Genomic DNA, 18,212 nt, shown 5'->3' with positions numbered 1-18,212 from the left:
GTTATCAAAAATGACTTAGAATCGATCATGTTGTGATATTTTGAAATATAAAAGTCAATTGATTGTCCATAATATCGCTATTCTATTTTTTCGAAGAAATGTTTGTGAAAAGTCCAGCACCAGCTGGATTTGAACACACAACCCGTGAGTTAGCAAGCAGGCACATAGACCAGTAGGCTACAGGGGAAAACACAGGAAAAGAGAGGCGAAACAGCCCTACACAGCCCTGTCGCAGAACACGAATATAATCATAATGTTATTAAATTCTTTAGATACGCGATTCCATATTATATTAGCAGAAAAGCTTAAAACTACCACTTTTTCACACGCTATTTCACATGCTAGTTAAATACTTCGATGCTTGAAATGTTTAGGGAGAAATGGAATACTGGTGTGTATTTTTCCTTTAAAGTACCGATTCCTGGAATCTGACTGGCTGACACCCTTCTGAAGTGGTTCCATAAAATCTGGTATACGGAAAAGAAAGCATTGATAAAAAAAGCCTGGATTCTCATGTATCTCATACAAGTATCTTTTAATACAGTCTTTGCTGTGCTCTTGAGGATCCTTGTGATATTTTGAGCTCTAGTTGAATGATAAGTGTCGCATTTTAAATCATTTTCGTAGTTAGAAATTATGAAACGCCCTGTTAAAAGCAAGGGAGTTTTTATGCCCGTTGAAGTAAAACAAAATACCTGACAAAGTATGGCTTGGACAGATTCCAAGTGCTTGTACAAATGTGCTAAAGAAATTATACTTTGAGTATACAGCTTGTCCAAAGTCATTCATTATTAATACTATTAGTAATATCTTCGGTAAACGCTTTGATGCATAAATATTTCTGATAAAGGTAGGTTGTGTACTTTTGTCCAGCTGAGCAATCTTGCTTTCATAAAATATATACGCGATTCAATATTATATTCCCTTTTAATCAAATTCTAAAAGTATGCTTGTTGACTCCGGTATCTCTTTAGTTAAAGACTTCGATGCTTAAAATGTTTAGGGAGAAATGGAATACTGCTGTGTATTTTTTCTTTAAAGTACCAAGACCAGCCATATACTGTATGTTTATGTTCCAAAATTAATATCGTTTATGGCCTTCACACGCGTTACAGTATGCTCCTATTCTTTTTATGCTCAGCTGCTAAGATTTCCATTCAGTGGTAAAATTCAATATCTACAATGGGCACAGCAAAGACGTTCACTGTAAGTCTTTCTACGACAGACCAACGGACCACGAGTGCCCCTGTCGGTCAACCAATCACGTACTGCGGTGCCGCGCGTCATTTTGCGTCACAATGCACGACGCCACCTGCGGTACGTGTCTGTAACGCGCACTTTGAATGGCTGCATCTGTATGTAGGAAATAAAAAGAGCGGTTAGGTAGAACGTGTAGGGCGGCCCTCAGCAGAGTGGCGCAGTGGAAGCGTGCTGGGCCCATAACCCAGCGGTTGATGGATCGAAACCATCCTCTGCTACATGTGTCTTACGCATGGTTCATAAGCATGCCATCGGGTTAGCAAAGTGCATTAAAGTAGTGGGTATCTCCCTTTCTTTACGTTCCGTCCTGAGTTTCTCTCTCGTGTGTGTTTGTGCAAGCTTGACACTTAAGGGACTCTTTCATCTTCACCAATACGGAGATGACCAACTGTGTCTTCGGTTGTTCTGAGATCTTTGATAGTTTCTTCGAATGCTTCAAGTGAACCTCGAAATCGAAGCAGTTATGTTTATATTGATTTCTCGCATTAATCATTATTAACCAGGAACAGCCAGCACAGTCGGTCGCATTAGTAATTATGTCACGTCTCTACTTAGCAGAGCATTCAAAGACCCACTGGAAGCAGGAAAGCACTAAAACACTGCAAAACTGAACTCGGGAAAATCATACTGGGAGTTCTGAGCGATGTCTGCATCCAAGCCATCCAATACGGACTCTGAGACCTTGGAATATCAACACTATGATGCGCTACCTTTTCCCTGGAGCAAAACGATGGAATTAGAAGAATGCTTACCGCAGGATACAACTGTGCCGTTGTTATTTGGAGCACGGTTTTCACTTGCATGAAAACTACAGCAGAACGTAGAAGGATGATCACCGAGGAGTCCACGCGGGCATGCTGAGGAGATTGTAGGTCGTACATTTCAATGATTACTGACATTTGCACTGCTTGAGGTACAGTAATCAACAAAGAACAGGGTGTGCTACTCTCGAATCCGGTCACCACATGATGAAAAGCCAGGAAGTATACCTTGTCCAATTGACGTCAACAAGAGCACGTTAACCTCTGGCGCCCGGCTAGCTCAGTCGGTAGAGCATGAGACTCTTAATTTCAGGGGCGTGGGTTCGAGCCCCATGTTGGGCGGTGCCCGTCTCCTCATTAACAAAGTTTTGTGCTCATCCTTGACCCTCTTACACCTTGATGGTACCGAGCACTAAACTTTAATGCACAGGTGTGATGAAACTGAGATGAAAAGGGCTTATCTAGCTCTTTGCCCGAGAGGTAAATCAAAGGTTCCGCAGACAATCCGTTGGCTCCGGTCACTCGGACGCAGATAGGAGCGGCAGCCATCATAACTTGTATGAAAACTGATAAGAGCTCCTGTCTATTTACACTTTCATTTACTCTAGCCTTTCCTTAAACACTGCGTGTACGAAGGCTAAGAAATTGCAGAGCTATTCTAATACAATAACTATTTGGAATCTTTTCGCCATAACAGTTTCACTGTGATTTTGCAGGTAACACGTACATACGTAACATTTTGAACCGCACTGGAAAAATATGGGAAAGAAATGGCAAAAAGCGACTCTTCAACACCTGGCAATATCTTCCTGAGCGGAGTCCTGTTCTCGAAGCTCGACACTCTGCAAGAGTCACTTCTCCCAACTTGCGCTCGCAGGTTTCCGTAGTGTGCCTGCAAAGAGCCATCCGTTTGAGACAGGCGCACGTTCCGATTTCATTGAACTAAGCTAGATGCACAATTTCGAATGCAACCTTCATCACAAACGACAGTTCATTTCTCGAAAGCTTGTCATGTAAAAAAAGGAAACAAAGAACGAAAACATACAGCTGACAATCTTCTGAAGCTGCAGATTTAGCTTTTGAGAAATGGACATTTTATGTATGCAGATGCTTTTCAAGCGCTGGTTTTAGAACGTCGCTGTGCTTCCAGCATCATTCTCAGCCTTCTAAACTGCCTATCGAGGTGCCGATCACTTTGTAAAGCGCTTGAGAGGCCGGAGCTGCTCAAACTGCTCTTGCCGTTTCCTTCAATCAAAAGCACTATTTTTTTCGTTGTATGGGAAGCTTTTCAAGTCTTGCATCGACACGCACCTTTCCTGAAATGTCCAAAGGGTGAATGTTTCGCAAAGAAATCCAGTCTACCTTTAGGGGGCATGATGTTGAAATCGGAACAAGCCCTGGGTGGGCTTGAACCAGCAGCCGTTCAGTTAACAGCTGCACAGAAACGCCCCCCGCTTGCTTTGTATCATTCGCAAGTTTCTGGTGAAAGAGTAAAAAAGGCTGGAATTCTTTTCCAGAAGCAGCCGGCAGGATTTCTTCTGCACCCACCCAGAAAAGCCAAGAATTGTATTTCATCTGTCGCAAGCTGTATGTTCCAGAAAGAGAATGAATACTTGCATTAAACTGAATCAAGCCGACAGACACGCACCTGAAGTGGAAATCTAATAAGTAAATTGATTCTTAAAATGTAGAGAGCTTTGAAAAAAATATATTGGTGCTTTTAGATAATATATTTCAAGGATGTAATTGCTGTGCTACAGTACGTGCAGAATTATAGAAAACAGTGCGTCAACAAAGTACACTGTTTGGGTAACTTTAGAAGACAATGTACCAAAACAATATATGCTGTCTGGGTCGTTAGAATTAGCCGAAAGTAACTGATGTAGCGGCGAGGCTTAATAATAAGGCAGAATTAAGTGTTTCTGAGCTTCCCAAATGAGGCCCCATTTCCCTGTTCATCTCTGTGGTGCAGCCACAGAGAGACCATTAGTGCAGGGTGATTTAAGGTTTTCTAGGACAGCTCCCAAAGGGGGATGCACTTAGCTAAGTCTGGCTATCATGATCAATGGTCATCCACTGGCGCCTATCAGTCTAGGGAGTGCCGGATGGACATCTGGACTGCATTACTAAGTGTCAGGACTAAGTGACTCATATCTCACCTTGATCAACCAATCAGGGACTGGTAGGGCTGAGTAACCCACGTGGGACTCTGATGCCCATGGAACTTTCAGCCAATCAACGAGCTGAAGTTCCTCCAGGTAAAAACAGGCAACACAGGCCTGGAGATTCAGATTCGGGAGATTCAGTAAGATTCTGGAGAGGATTCTGTGGACTGTTCTAAAGGGAATTCAAAGGAGAATTCCAGGGCAGGACAGCCCAGGAGCAGAAGGCTCCCAAGGGCAGGACATTCTCGCAGCGCGCCTCCTGACCATCCTGAGACTCAGCCCGGACAACCACGGAACGGCCAGTGTGTCCGAGTGCCAGAACTTTCCTTTGTTCTAAGAGTCTAGAGTGGAGGTTGCCAGAGAATAACCAGAGGATCCACCCGAGGTTAGCACCAGCAGCAGGCCTCGTGAACAGGTCAGAACTGTTTAATAGCTGAATCACTATTCAGAACTAGCTCTTCATCAGGAACGAACCGGTCCTCTTCCTGACTTGCTGGGACCCACAGTCATCTTTTCTCCTGTGCACAAACTTTGCTAGTTAAAGCCAACACTAACTAGCCGGTCAGTGAGCATCAGCAGCGCACCGTCGCAAGCCGCACAGCACAGCCTGGCACGGAGCCAGAGAGCGCGGATTGGATAGCAACAGCCTGCAACTGTTTCTTTGTGCCCGCAGGAGATCTGAATCCCCAGAAATTGGATGAGTATTCAACTTCACTGCATTACAGCTCGAGAATTCAATTGTTATCCCAACCAGTTGATATCAATTTAATTCCTAAGAGTTATGTACTTGTTTTGAGTATCTAATGTAGAAGTTATAACCAAGTTCATTTACGAAACGGTCTAAATGAATGATATACTGAACGTATGTCCTCTTGATATGTGTAACTCTTTGTAACTGATTGAATATATACCTTTTGTATTCTGATAACCCTCTCAATAAGATCTGTTAGGTTTACATGCATATTCTATGTATTAATAAATGTATCCTCGTGTATTAGTACCTGTGTGTGTGCGTTGTTTGAGTTATGTCGCATGGTTGGATTCTAAAGCCATCAAAAGAATCAACTTTGTGATTTACTGCTACAATTGATAATTGTCTCAGTAAATGCCCAAACCCTACAGAACTGGTGCCTTCAGAGAGCCACAACGTTACATATTTGGCTTCCCTGAACGGCTATGAAACATTACATTTTTGGCATCCCTGGCACGGGCGTGGCAAGACTGAAATGAGTCAACCAAGCGGAATAATTCATATAAAACGCCGCGGGTTTCATACACGACAATACAGTGTGCTGAAAGCCGAACGGAAAAAAGTTCCCCTTGCTCTTTAAGCAGTGCTTGATTGTTTTGTGATCTTTTGCAATCTACCGGGTTGATTGCATACTTGATCTTGTGGTTTTCTGTTTTAAAACTGTGATTTCGTACTTAAAAGTAATACTCTTTAAGTTTAACGATGGTTGCTAAAAGGTCTGAATTCGAGTCGCTATTAAGCACTCTCTCTAGCAGCGACAAGTCTGACCACAATCTCTTCCATATCTCCGTCAGCGGAGAAGCTAGGAGAATAAATCTCCATTCTCTGAGAGAGCTAGCGAAGGACATAGAGAGATTTGACCCCGCAGTGTCAGAGAATAATATCGAGAGTTATATTCAAGACCTCAGGTATAACCTGCAGTTCCTGCCAAACGCCACAGAACAGGAGAAAGTGTTTCTGGTCAGGAAAACTACCAGCAGAGCTGTACATGAGTGGATGGCTAGGCAGATGAAAGAAGTCTGTAATGACTTTGAACAGCTTTGTCATGCACTTATCGAAGAATACAGTGCGTTTATTGATCCGACTGCCGCGATAGCCGCCGCCCTTAACATTAAGCACGAGAGAGCAGAGTCCCCTCGCGAATATTACGAGAGACTTAGACGAACTTATTTTGCAGGGCGAAATGATGAGGGTTGCGAAGAGAACATACATTTCAAGGGTTTATTCATTGCGAATCTCCACCCATCAGTCAGAAAGATGATCTTAATGCATACAGATGCACAGACCATGAAAATGACTGGTATTAAGAGATTCGAGCAGAAAGCCTGGGAGTATGATGTCCAAAGTCGCTCTGAGCAAAAAGCTGCTAAAGCGACCGTGTTCGCCGTCAGAGCCAGCAGGGTTAATTCCCTCCTGCTCGAAGGAGCACAGGCTCCTGAGCTGGCTAAGCCCCGTTCCAAAGCAGGCACACAGGACCGCACCCAGCGTCCTAAGTGCCATGAGAACACCAGGGGAGGGAAAGGGCTAGATAAAGCTGAACAAAAGGATTCAGTAGCCGCCCGCCTGGCCAGGCTTGAACAAGCTTTATTAGGACAGGGACAACCGCTCCCCAAGGCTGCCGGAAGCGTGAATGAGCTGATACTCTCCACTGGAGGAGGCGGAGACCCGCCCCCTCTCCCTCCCTCAGTCTATCTGATTGAGCGGAAGAGTTCCTGCCTGGATGAGGTCAGCCACTCCCAAGCGAGTGCTGACTCCACCCCTGAAGTCACAGAGCAGGCAGTAAAACACAGAGGAAAAGCAGGAAGCTTTTACCTCAAGGCTGCCATGGGAGATGTCTTACCCAGTGAGACACTGATTGACACTGAGGTTGAAAGGTGTTTGATGTCACACGGCAAGCTCAAACGGGTTGAAAAAGAAAAGGGCATGCGACTCAGAGTGGAACCTTTGGTGGATCACCAGAAAGGCAAAGTGTGGAAACAGGTCAAGGCTCCTAAGCCTTCTGTACAGAAGGAAAGGGGGGCCAAGAGGCAGACTGTGCTCACACAGTGCCCACCGAACACAGAAGCCTATGTGGAGATTCCTTCTGTTCCCTCTGGACAAGAAATAAAAATATTTCCTTGTTCCCCGGATATACAGGGAAGTCGTGTCCCGGCTGAGGTCACAACAGCCTCCCTGCCACAGGAGCGGTGCTCCAAGCAGCCGCCTGATCCACCAGGTAAAGCACACCCCTTTTACATCCCAAAAGAGGAGCAGATCTCCCCACCTGGCGATGAAAAGGAGCTTTCCCTGTGCACCCTGGCACCCAAGAGGGGTCAGGACCACCACCCCGCAGTGGTGGAAGGGATCCAGATGGCAGGAGAGCAGGTTGGTGATGTAGCCCTCGCCCTTAGCCCTGAGAGGTCCTCTATCAGTGAGGATCTGCTTGAGCAGCTGTCGCAGGGCCACCGCCAGGTGCCCCTGGTGCAACATTCACAGGTTAGACAGGAGGTCCAGCTGGACGCTGAGACTACTGCGCTGTGGACACACCTGATCCCAGATGCCGATTCCCTCTGCTGTGACCCAGGGAACCTGCAGTCAGGTAACATTATTTCTCACAACTACCAGGTAGTGAGTGAGACTGACCTGATTGTTCCTGCCTCAATGGCAGGGTTGCCAACACACCCAGTCCCCCAGAAGGGACAGGGAATGAAAGCCGAGCCGGTTTTCTTACAGCCACCAGCTCAGTCTGTCAGTCTGAGTCTGACCAACAGTGGTTCACCCAGACTGGAGCTGGATGGTCAAGCCACCCGCCTGCCAGTGCAGGACATCGCAAAGAGGGGTGTCAGAATCCCCGCCTGCACTAACATGGGCTTGGTGGGTGATAGCGAGTTCGAAGACAGTGAACTAGCTATCCCAGTGCTGGGGCAGCTCCCTGAACCCCTAGCGAGGGAAGGGGGGAGCGAGCAGGTGTCCTACACCCACGCCCAGCGAACGATTGTAAACATGCCGATAGAGGGATTCCTCAATCAGGAAGTGTGCAGGGTGGACCTGAACAGTGAGAATGGGGTAACAATCCCAGATCACTCAGGTGCTCCAGATGACCACTCAGCCGAGGGTCAGGCATGCTCCACCGCTGCACCGCCCCCTGCAGGTTTCCTAGAGCACAGGCATGAACAAATCGAAAAAGCAGATGCCCTGGAAATGGAGGAGCAGCATCAGCCGCTGCGTCAGATCTCCCCAGATTTCCAGGATGTTGGTGCCCAGGATGCCACATGGCATACTGAGAAAGACACCATGTACAAGCTGTGCCAGCTTAGAAAGGCAACAGTCACTCAGAAGGAGATGACTGGGATCAGCCACCCTAAAAGACTTTTGGGAGGACTGATTGCTGCCACCACTGTTGTGCATTTGCTCTTTTTGGTAGGTTTGTGTGCTACTGGCACTCTCACCCTGACTGCCCCAAGAAGGCAGGTGTCAGAGAGGCCAGAGGGTAGTGACAGACTGTATCGGCAGCAGCAAAAGTTGGAAAGCTTAGGGAAAACCCTACAGGCAACTTCCTATGCAACAGGGTTAAACCTTATTCCCCAAACAGTGGACATGATTGTTGGTGTTATACAGTGGGTATATGCTTGTGTGCAACAGGCCAGAATGTTGACACAAGACCTGTTAAGGGAGTTTAGTGCCACTGTAGCCAGTCTAACCACGGCACAAATCCCAACCCACTCGATTCCACTCTTCTCAGTAGAGGAGTATGTGACATTAACCCCATCGCTCATAGCTCACCCAGAAGGCAATCCAAGATTGAATTCGGTTCCAAATCTTGAGATGGGTATGGCTACCAAAGCTATCCATTGGCTGTGTCTAAACGATTCACCAATGAAGGGTGTAAAGCTACTAACGAGTAGAGGAAGGTTAATGAACCCCATGAAGAGTAGGTGGGAAGTAAATGGCTGGTCAGCACACCACATTTAACTGACACTATGACTTGTGACAGGCATGATGCAGCTACCTAATAAAACAGTTCCTTTAAGTTCCTGAGGAGGCCATAGTACAGCATGGTAACTTAACACTGTACGGTCTGGAACCAGACAATATAAGACCAAACTTGAGGTCATGGATGCCTTCAGGTGCCACACTATTGAATTGGATAGAAATCCAAGAAACAGTTAGCCCTGAAGAGGTACAGGTAGTTAGTTTGCTTTAATGGAACAAACCTCCAAACCACCCTGGCAGGTGCCCAACACAGGTGTTGTAGTTTATCGGGGGGCTGGGAACAGGAACTGTTGTTATTGTAACACTACTGCCGGGTAGCTGGATCATGACTGGATGTACTCTGAATGCTGTACTCTTACATCAAGATGTACTCCGGGTAGTACGAATGAGTCAAAGGTAGCATGTCAAAAGAAAGGAAGTTACTTCTTCCCAAATATCTGCCTACAGAGGTATCAGATATTGACAGTGAACTTCCTGATGTGTAATTCCTAGACTTAGATAATGTCTCCTACCGTGTTTATACATACTCCAGATGTTGTTCATAATGTTTGTATCCAATGCTGGTTCTGGTATGAATTCTCGAGGAGTAATGTGGACATTTAAGATTAATGTTCTAATGGCAAGGGACATCACTTAACTCTGTTTTGTTTTGAAGGCAACAACGCCTCAGGACCTCGTGACCTTCAAAAAGGGGGGATATGTAGCGGCGAGGCTTAATAATAAGGCAGAATTAAGTGTTTCTGAGCTTCCCAAATGAGGCCCCATTTCTCTGTTCATCTCTGTGGTGCAGCCACAGAGAGACCATTAGTGCAGGGTGATTTAAGGTTTCCTAGGACAGCTCCCAAAGGGGGATGCACTTAGCTAAGTCTGGCTATCATGATCAATGGTCATCCACTGGCGCCTATCAGTCTAGGGAGTGCCGGATGGACATCTGGACTGCATTACTAAGTGTCAGGACTAAGTGACTCATATCTCACCTTGATCAACCAATCAGGGACTGGTAGGGCTGAGTAACCCACGTGGGACTCTGATGCCCATGGAACTTTCAGCCAATCAACGAGCTGAAGTTCCTCCAGGTAAAAACAGGCAACACAGGCCTGGAGATTCAGATTCGGGAGATTCAGTAAGATTCTGGAGAGGATTCTGTGGACTGTTCTAAAGGGAATTCAAAGGAGAATTCCAGGGCAGGACGGCCCAGGAGCAGAAGGCTCCCAAGGGCAGGACATTCTCGCAGCGCGCCTCCTGACCATCCTGAGACTCAGCCCGGACAACCACGGAACGGCCAGTGTGTCCGAGTGCCAGAACTTTCCTTTGTTCTAAGAGTCTAGAGTGGAGGTTGCCAGAGAATAACCAGAGGATCCACCCGAGGTTAGCACCAGCAGCAGGCCTCGTGAACAGGTCAGAACTGTGGACAGCTGAATCACCATTCAGAACAAGCTCTTCATCAGGAACGAACCGGTCCTCTTCCTGACTTGCTGGGACCCACAGTCATCTTTTCTCCTGTGCACAAACTTTGCTAGTTAAAGCCAACACTAACTAGCCGGTCAGTGAGCATCAGCAGCGCACCGTCGCAAGCCGCACAGCACAGCCTGGCACGGAGCCAGAGAGCGCGGATTGGATAGCAACAGCCTGCAACTGTTTCTTTGTGCCCGCAGGAGATCTGAATCCCCAGAAATTGGATGAGTATTCAACTTCACTGCATTACAGCTCGAGAATTCAATTGTTATCCCAACCAGTTGATATCAATACAATTCCTAAGAGTTATGTACTTGTTTTGAGTATCTAATGTAGAAGTTATAACCAAGTTCATTTACGAAACGGTCTAAATGAATGATATACTGAACGTATGTCCTCTTGATATGTGTAACTCTTTGTAACTGATTGAATATATACCTTTTGTATTCTGATAACCCTCTCGATAAGATCTGTAAGGTTTACATGCATATTCTATGTATTAATAAATGTATCATCGTGTATTAGTACCTGTGTGTGAGCGTTGTTTGAGTTATGTCGCATGGTTGGATTCTAAAGCCATCAAAAGAATCAACTTTGTGATTTACTGCTACAATTGATAATTGTCTCAGTAAATGCCCAAACCCTACAGAACTGGTGCCTTCAGAGAGCCACAACGTTACATATTTGGCTTCCCTGAACGGCTATGAAACATTACACTGATAAGCTTTGAATAACAAATCTAGTGCTTCTTCTCTCGTTCTATGTTGTAATCTGTTTTGTCTTAGGGAAAGGGGAAGTTTTTGAAGGGACAAAGCACTGAGCTTTTTTACAGCGCAACGTCTTATAAAAACCCTGTACTGCTTGTAACAAATTGAGTCTCTGGTTGCACTTTGCGAAGTGGCAACAGGGCTCCCAATATTGCAATATTGAAATAAAGACCTTACTCAGGTGAGAACTCTCTCTTGTGGCTTCCTTGATAGTTAAATTTCCACGACACACCGCCGTTGATTTTCTCCATCGGAAGTTTGTCGTTAAGGAAAAACATCGCTGTCATTTTCTTGCCAGCCGGCGGCATTTCTTGTGCAACGATGAGCCAGATTTGTATTTCGGATTTCGGAAGTTGTGTGAATTTCTTGAAGCTGAAAGTCAACTCGCTCCAGAAAAGAAATGTGCAGTCGCATGAAAGCGATGCCTGCTTATTAAACCGCAGGACCTGAGCTTGCGTTCTGTTTCTCATCGCGTTCGCAAAGGCGATTCCTGCCTCTAACACTGCTATGTCTGCGATTCAAAGTGCCGTGTGGAGCAGCTTCTAAAGTCTTGTTCACGCTCCTCTGATGTTGCTTTCTCTCTGCCTAACGAAGTTCCATTTTGGTGTCGGAGCGGGGAGACCTAATCATTCCAGCTTTAAGCCACCCTTCAATCTTCTGAGGGGTGTCTGAGTGCTAGCATGTCATTTGCCTTTTTTTTTTTTGAAACGGAGAGCGACGTTGAAAAAGCTTACCTCCACCGCCTCGCCCTCCGTGTTAAATGATCGCAAGAAGGCGGAGTGAGGATGGCGCAGATGGAAACGTTTTCATGCGCTCCTCTGGGAGGAATGAAAATAAAAGGCGAAACCGGAAACAGTAGTAGCCGCAAGAGGAAGCGTCTTCAAGCGCCAAGCGAGCGCTCCTCGTTAGTATAGTGGTGCGTATTCCCGCCCGTCACGTGGGAGACCAGGGATGGGTTGCTTGACGGCGAGCCGGGTTGCTTTTCTCCCATCAGATTCCAACCGCTAATGCTAACGCAGTTTGTGGGAGCTTACGTGCTTCTCCTTTTCCGTCATTTTCGGACGACTATTCCAAAGGGGTAACCTGATGGAATAGGGGCCTGAAGACATGAGGCATTCTTAAACCAGCACTGGGCTGCACGGCCTTCTGTTGCGATCAGATTATATTCGAGTGAAAAAGCCAGAGCAGCCGCTTCCATCCTATGGAGTACGAGCTATATCAGGAGAGGTATGGGACACGCACGTGCCTATAGGTGCACGTCTCCTACGTCAGGCTGCTTCACCCATGTGCACCCGACTGGAGAGGGAATGGAGCAAGCTTTTTGTCAGGAGTGGGATTCGAACCCACGCCTCCAGGGGAGACTGCGACCTGAACGCAGCGCCTTAGACCGCTCGGCCATCCTAACACCAGCCCCCTCCCCCAAAGCGGTCTGATGAGCCACCGCGATCCCACTACGCTCTTCGAGTATCGCACTGTTATTAATACTACAGTGTGACTCCAGCATTAAAATGTTTGGAAAATGTGTCGGCCTTTATAATCCAGTGTAGAGCAGCGTGTGATGATTTGTGCTACAAAACACCAAGCGCTCTAAGTGACGTCTGCGTTTGTCACTGAAACTTTCAACTCTTTCATCACTTATGTAGGAAATACAAAGAGCAGTTAGGTGGAACGCGTAGGGTGGCCGTCAGCAGAGTGGCGCAGCGGAAGCGTGCTGGGCCCATAACCCAGAGGTCGATGGATCGAAACCATCCTCTGCTACATGTGTCTTACGCACGGTTCATAAGCATTCCATCGGGTTAGCAAAGTGCATTAAAGTAGTGTGGATCTCCCTTTCCTTAAGTTCTGTTCTGAGTTTCTCTCTCGTGTGTGTTTGTGCAAGCTTGACACTTGCGGGACTCTTTCATCTTCACCAATACGGAGATGACCAAATGTGTCTTCGGTTGTTCTGAGATCTTTGATAGTTTCTTTGAATGCTTCAAGTGAACCTCGAAATCGAAGCAGTTATGTTTATATTGATTTCTCGCATTAATCATTATTAACCAGGAACAGCCAGCACAGTCGGTCGCATTAGTAATTATGTCACGTCTCTACTTAGCAGAGCATTCAAAGACCCACTGGAAGCAGGAAAGCACTAAGACACTGCAAAACTGAACTCGGGAAAATCATACTGGGAGCTCTGAGCGATGTCTGCATCCAAGCCATCCAATACGGACTCTGAGACCTTGGAATATCAACACTATGATGCGCTACCTTTTCCCTGGAGCAAAACGATGGAATTAGAAGAATGCTTACCGCAGGATACAACTGTGCCGTTGTTATTTGGAGCACGGTTTTCACTTGCATGAAAACTACAGCAGAACGTAGAAGGATGATCACAGAGGAGTCCACGCGGGCATGCTGAGGAGATTGTAGGTCGTACATTTCAATGATTACTGACATTTGCGCTGCTTGAGGTACAGTAATCAACAAAGAACAGGGTGTGCTACTCTCGAATCCGGTCACCACATGATGAAAAGCCAGGAAGTATACCTTGTCCAATTGACGTCAACAGGGACACGTTAACCCCTTGCTTCCCTGGCGCCCGGCTAGCTCAGTCGGTAGAGCATGAGACTCTTAATCTCAGGGTCGTGGGTTCGAGCCCCACGTTGGGCGGTGCCCGTCTCCTTATTAACAAAGTTTCGTGCTCATCCTTGACCCTCTTACACCTTGATGGTACCGAGCACTAAACTTTAATGCACAGGTGTGATGAAACTGAGATGAAAAGGGCTTATCTAGCTCTTTGCCCGAGAGATAAATCAAAGGTTCCGCAGACGATCCGTTGGCTCCGGTCACTCTGACGCAGATAGGAGCTGCAGCCATCATAACTTGTATGAAAACTGATAAGAGCTCCTGTCTATTTACAGTTTCATTTACTCTAGCCTTTCCTTAAACACTGCGTGTACGAAGGCTAAGAAATTGCAGAGCTATTCTAATACAATAACTATTTGGAATCTTTTCGCCATAACAGTTTCACTGTGATTTTGCAGGTAACACGTACGTACGTAACATTTTGAACCGCACTGGAAAAATATGGGAAAGAAATGGCGAAAAGCAACTCTTCAACACGTGGCAATATCTTCCTGAGCGGAGTCCTGTTCTCGAAGCTCGACACTCTGCAAGAGTCACTTCTCCCAACTTGCGCCCGCAGGTTTCCGTAGTGTGCCTGCAAAGAGCCATCCGTTTGAGACAGGCGCACGTTCCGATTTCATTGAACTAAGCTAGATGCACAATTTCGAATGCAGCCTTCATCACAAACGACAGTTCATTTCTCGAAAGCTTGTCATGTAAAAAAAGGAAACAAAGAACGAAAACATACAGCTGACAATCTTCTGAAGCTGCAGATTTAGCTTTTGAGAAATGGACATTTTATGTATGCAGATGCTTTTCAAGCGCTGGTTTTAGAACGTCGCTGTGCTTCCAGCATCATTCTCAGCCTTCTAAACTGCCTATCGAGGTGCCGATCACTTTGTAAAGCGCTTGAGAGGCCGGAGCTGCTCAAACTGCTCTTGCCGTTTCCTTCAATCAAAAGCACTATTTTTTTCGTTGTATGGAAAGCTTTTCAAGTCTTGCATCGACACGCACCTTTCCTGAAATGTCCAAAGGGTGAATGTTTCGCAAAGAAATCCAGTCTACCTTTAGGGGGCATGATGTTGAAATCGGAACAAGCCCTGGGTGGGCTTGAACCAGCAGCCGTTCAGTTAACAGCTGCACAGAAACGCCCCCCGCTTGCTTTGTATCATTCGCAAGTTTCTGGTTAGAGAGTAAAAAAGGCTGGAATTCTTTTCCAGAAGCAGCCGGCAGGATTTCTTCTGCACCCACCCAGAAAAGCCAAGAATTGTATTTCATCTGTCGCAAGCTGTATGTTCCAGAAAGAGAATGAATACTTGCATTAAACTGAATCAAGCCGACAGACACGCACCTGAAGTGGAAATCTAATAAGTAAATTGATTCTTAAAATGTAGAGAGCTTTGAAAAAAATATATTGGTGCTTTTAGATAATATATTTCAAGGATGTAATTGCTGTGCTACAGTACGTGCAGAATTTTAGAAAACAGTGCGTCAACAAAGTACACTGTTTGGGTAACTTTAGAAGACAATGTACCAAAACAATATATGCTGTCTGGGTCGTTAGAATTAGCCGAAAGTAACTGATAAGCTTTGAATAACAAATCTAGTGCTTCTTCTCTCGTTCTATGTTGTAATCTGTTTTGTCTTAGGGAAAGGGGAAGCTTTTGAAGGGACAAAGCACTGAGCTTTTTTACAGCGCAACGTCTTATAAAAACCCTGTACTGCTTGTAACAAATTGAGTCTCCGGTTGCACTTTGCGAAGTGGCAACAGGGCTCCCAATATTGCAATATTGAAATAAAGACCTTACTCAGGTGAGAACTCTCTCTTGTGGCTTCCTTGATAGTTAAATTTCCACGACAGAATTGGCACCCCAGATGGGACACTAACCTGAGCGCGGACGGCTGCTGAAACTCCATCCGGAGCCGGACAATTTTAGCAAATTGGACGAACCTCGGAGGATAAACTGTTTGTCCTTCCTGAGACGCGTCTGGAGAATTCACGGCTGTCTGACGTCAGTAAGTGATCCTTTTAACGAACTTTTGTTTTAAGACGATTTATAAGAATTTTTTCTGTGGTCTTATAGCAGAGAAAGAGCAGGCCGGTGAGGGTGTTCTCACGCGGGTTTGATGAGTCCGGGACTCATAAAGAACTTATCTTAACACAGACGTGTGGTTTTTGCTCTGCGGAGTAGTTAATGTGATAAGGTTCTAAAGTAAGGCACCGATCGGTAAAAATGGGAAATGAAAATTCGAAGACGGAAACAGGACCGAGCGGTCCAGCGAAGTACATGTACAGGGAATTTGGAGAAAGGGGAATAAAGTGTCTTCCATCGTGGAGTAAGTTAGGTTTTCCAGAAAATGGTAGTTTTAGTACCAGGCAGATACAACAACTAGAAGAACAGTTAAAGTTAAAGAAATGTAATGCATCTTGTTATGTATGTGCTTTAATGCCTCATTCTACAGCCTCACCCATTTCTCTCCTGGTTAGAATCACTGTTTGGGCCAGGGGGAATGTTTTTCTTTAAGTTACTAACACCGATTATAGGGGCTGTGATACTTGTCTTCCTGTTTTTATGTTGCTATATGACATGTATTTTTCCAATGCTTTTCAAATATGGTAATGAATATGTTTGCGCATCAGTATGTTCTGATAAGAACGCAAGAATCCGAAGTATGGGAGCCTCCTGGGAGTCCATATGAAGAATCTAACTTTTAATCATTTGCAAGAATAAAAAGGAGGGAATTGAAGTGGAAATCTAATAAGTAAATTGATTCTTAAAATGTAGAGAGCTTTGAAAAAAATATATTGGTGCTTTTAGATAATATATTTCAAGGATGTAATTGCTGTGCTACAGTACGTGCAGAATTTTAGAAAACAGTGCATCAACAAAGTACACTGTTTGGGTTACTTTAGAAGACAATGTACCAAAACAATATATGCTGTCTGGTTCGTTAGAATTAGCCGAAAGTAACTGATAAGCTTTGAATAACAAATCTAGTGCTTCTTCTCTCGCTCTATGATGTAATCTGTTTTGTCTTAGGGAAAGGGGAAGTTTTTGAAGGGACAAAGCACTGAGCTTTTTTACAGCGCAACATCTTATAAAAACCCTGTACTGCTTGTAACAAATTGAGTCTCTGGTTGCACTTTGCGAAGTGGCAACAGGGCTCCCAATATTGCAATATTGAAATAAAGACCTTACTCAGGTGAGAACTCTCTCTTGTGGCTTCCTTGATAGTTAAATTTCCACGACACACCGCCGTTGTTTTTCTCCATCGGAAGTTTGTCGTTAAGGAAAAACATCGCTGTCATTTTCTTGCCAGCCGGCGGCATTTCTTGTGCAGCGATGAGCCAGATTTGTATTTCGGATTTCGGAAGTTGTGTGAATTTCTTGAAGCTGAAAGTCAACTCGCTCCAGAAAAGAAATGTGCAGTCGCATGAAAGCCGTGCCTGCTTATTAAACCGCAGGACCTGAGCTTGCGTTCTGTTTCTCATCGCGTTCGCAAAGGCGATTCCTGCCTCTAACACTGCTATGTCTGCGATTCAAAGTGCCGTGTGGAGCAGCTTCTAAAGTCTTGTTCACGCTCCTCCGATGTTGCTTTCTCTGTGCCTAACGAAGTTCCATTTTGGTGTCGGAGCGGGGAGACCTAATCATTCCAGCTTTAAGCCACCCTTCAATCTTCTGAGGGGTGTCTGAGTGCTAGCATGTCATTTGCCTTTTTTTTTTTGAAACGGAGAGCGACGTTGAAAAAGGTTACCTCCGCCGCCTCGCCCTCCGTGTTAAATGATCGCAAGACGGCGGCGGCGGCGCTCCCTGTAGTTGTGGCCGAGCGGTTAAGGCGATGGACTAGAAAGCCATTGGGCTCTCCCCGCGCCGGGTCGAATCCTGCCGACTACGGCGTCCTTCTCGTGTCGCCGTGCGCCTGCCCAGAAAAAGGCGGAGTGCCGTTTCTCTCTTCCTGCTTCTTGTACAAACGCTAAATCGCTTGGACCTGCTGCCTTGGAAGTCATGTCTTCAGCGTCCCCCAGCGACATTTCACACCTGGAAGCAGACAACCACGCTTTTGGCATTGGCATGCCTTGCGCCCTACTTCCAGCCTTTGAAGATCTAATTATTCAAACTGAAAGAACCGACTGAATAGGTGTTTGCAGTGCACCAGGAGGAGCAGTGACCATAGCAGTGGAGGGGTGAGGATGGCGCAGATGGAAACGTTTTCATGCGCTCCTCTGGGAGGAATGAAAATAAAAGGCGAAACCGGAAACAGTAGTAGCCGCAAGAGGAAGTGTCTTCAAGCGCCAAGCAAGCGCTCCTCGTTAGTATAGTGGTGCGTATTCCCGCCCGTCACGTGGGAGACCAGGGATGGATTGCTTGACGGCGAGCCGGGTTGCTTTTCTCCCATCAGATTCCAACCGCTAATGCTAAGGCAGTTTGTGGGAGCTTACGTGCTTCTCCTTTTCCGTCATTTTCGGACGACT

General features: G+C 45.9%; 3 non-coding genes across 3 annotated transcripts; 2 read left to right on the top strand and 1 right to left on the bottom strand.

Moving 5' to 3' along the window:
- The first annotated feature begins 2,290 nt into the window (after positions 1–2,290).
- On the top strand, positions 2,291–2,363 carry trnak-cuu (transfer RNA lysine (anticodon CUU)). The gene has a single exon. It is a non-coding gene; the product is annotated as a tRNA-Lys (tRNA).
- Positions 2,364–12,453: 10,090 nt separating this feature from the next.
- trnal-cag (transfer RNA leucine (anticodon CAG)) lies at positions 12,454–12,536 on the bottom strand. Its single transcript has one exon. It is a non-coding gene; the product is annotated as a tRNA-Leu (tRNA).
- Positions 12,537–13,710: 1,174 nt separating this feature from the next.
- Positions 13,711–13,783, top strand: trnak-cuu (transfer RNA lysine (anticodon CUU)). Its single transcript has one exon. It is a non-coding gene; the product is annotated as a tRNA-Lys (tRNA).
- Positions 13,784–18,212: the final 4,429 nt, after the last annotated feature.

Source organism: Atractosteus spatula, chromosome 25, assembly GCF_055471065.1.
Source record: "Atractosteus spatula isolate fAtrSpa1 chromosome 25, fAtrSpa1.hap1, whole genome shotgun sequence".
Lineage (NCBI taxonomy): Eukaryota > Metazoa > Chordata > Actinopteri > Semionotiformes > Lepisosteidae > Atractosteus > Atractosteus spatula.
The sequence above is the reverse complement of the archived record's forward strand: the minus strand, read 5'-3'. Positions and strand labels throughout refer to the sequence as shown.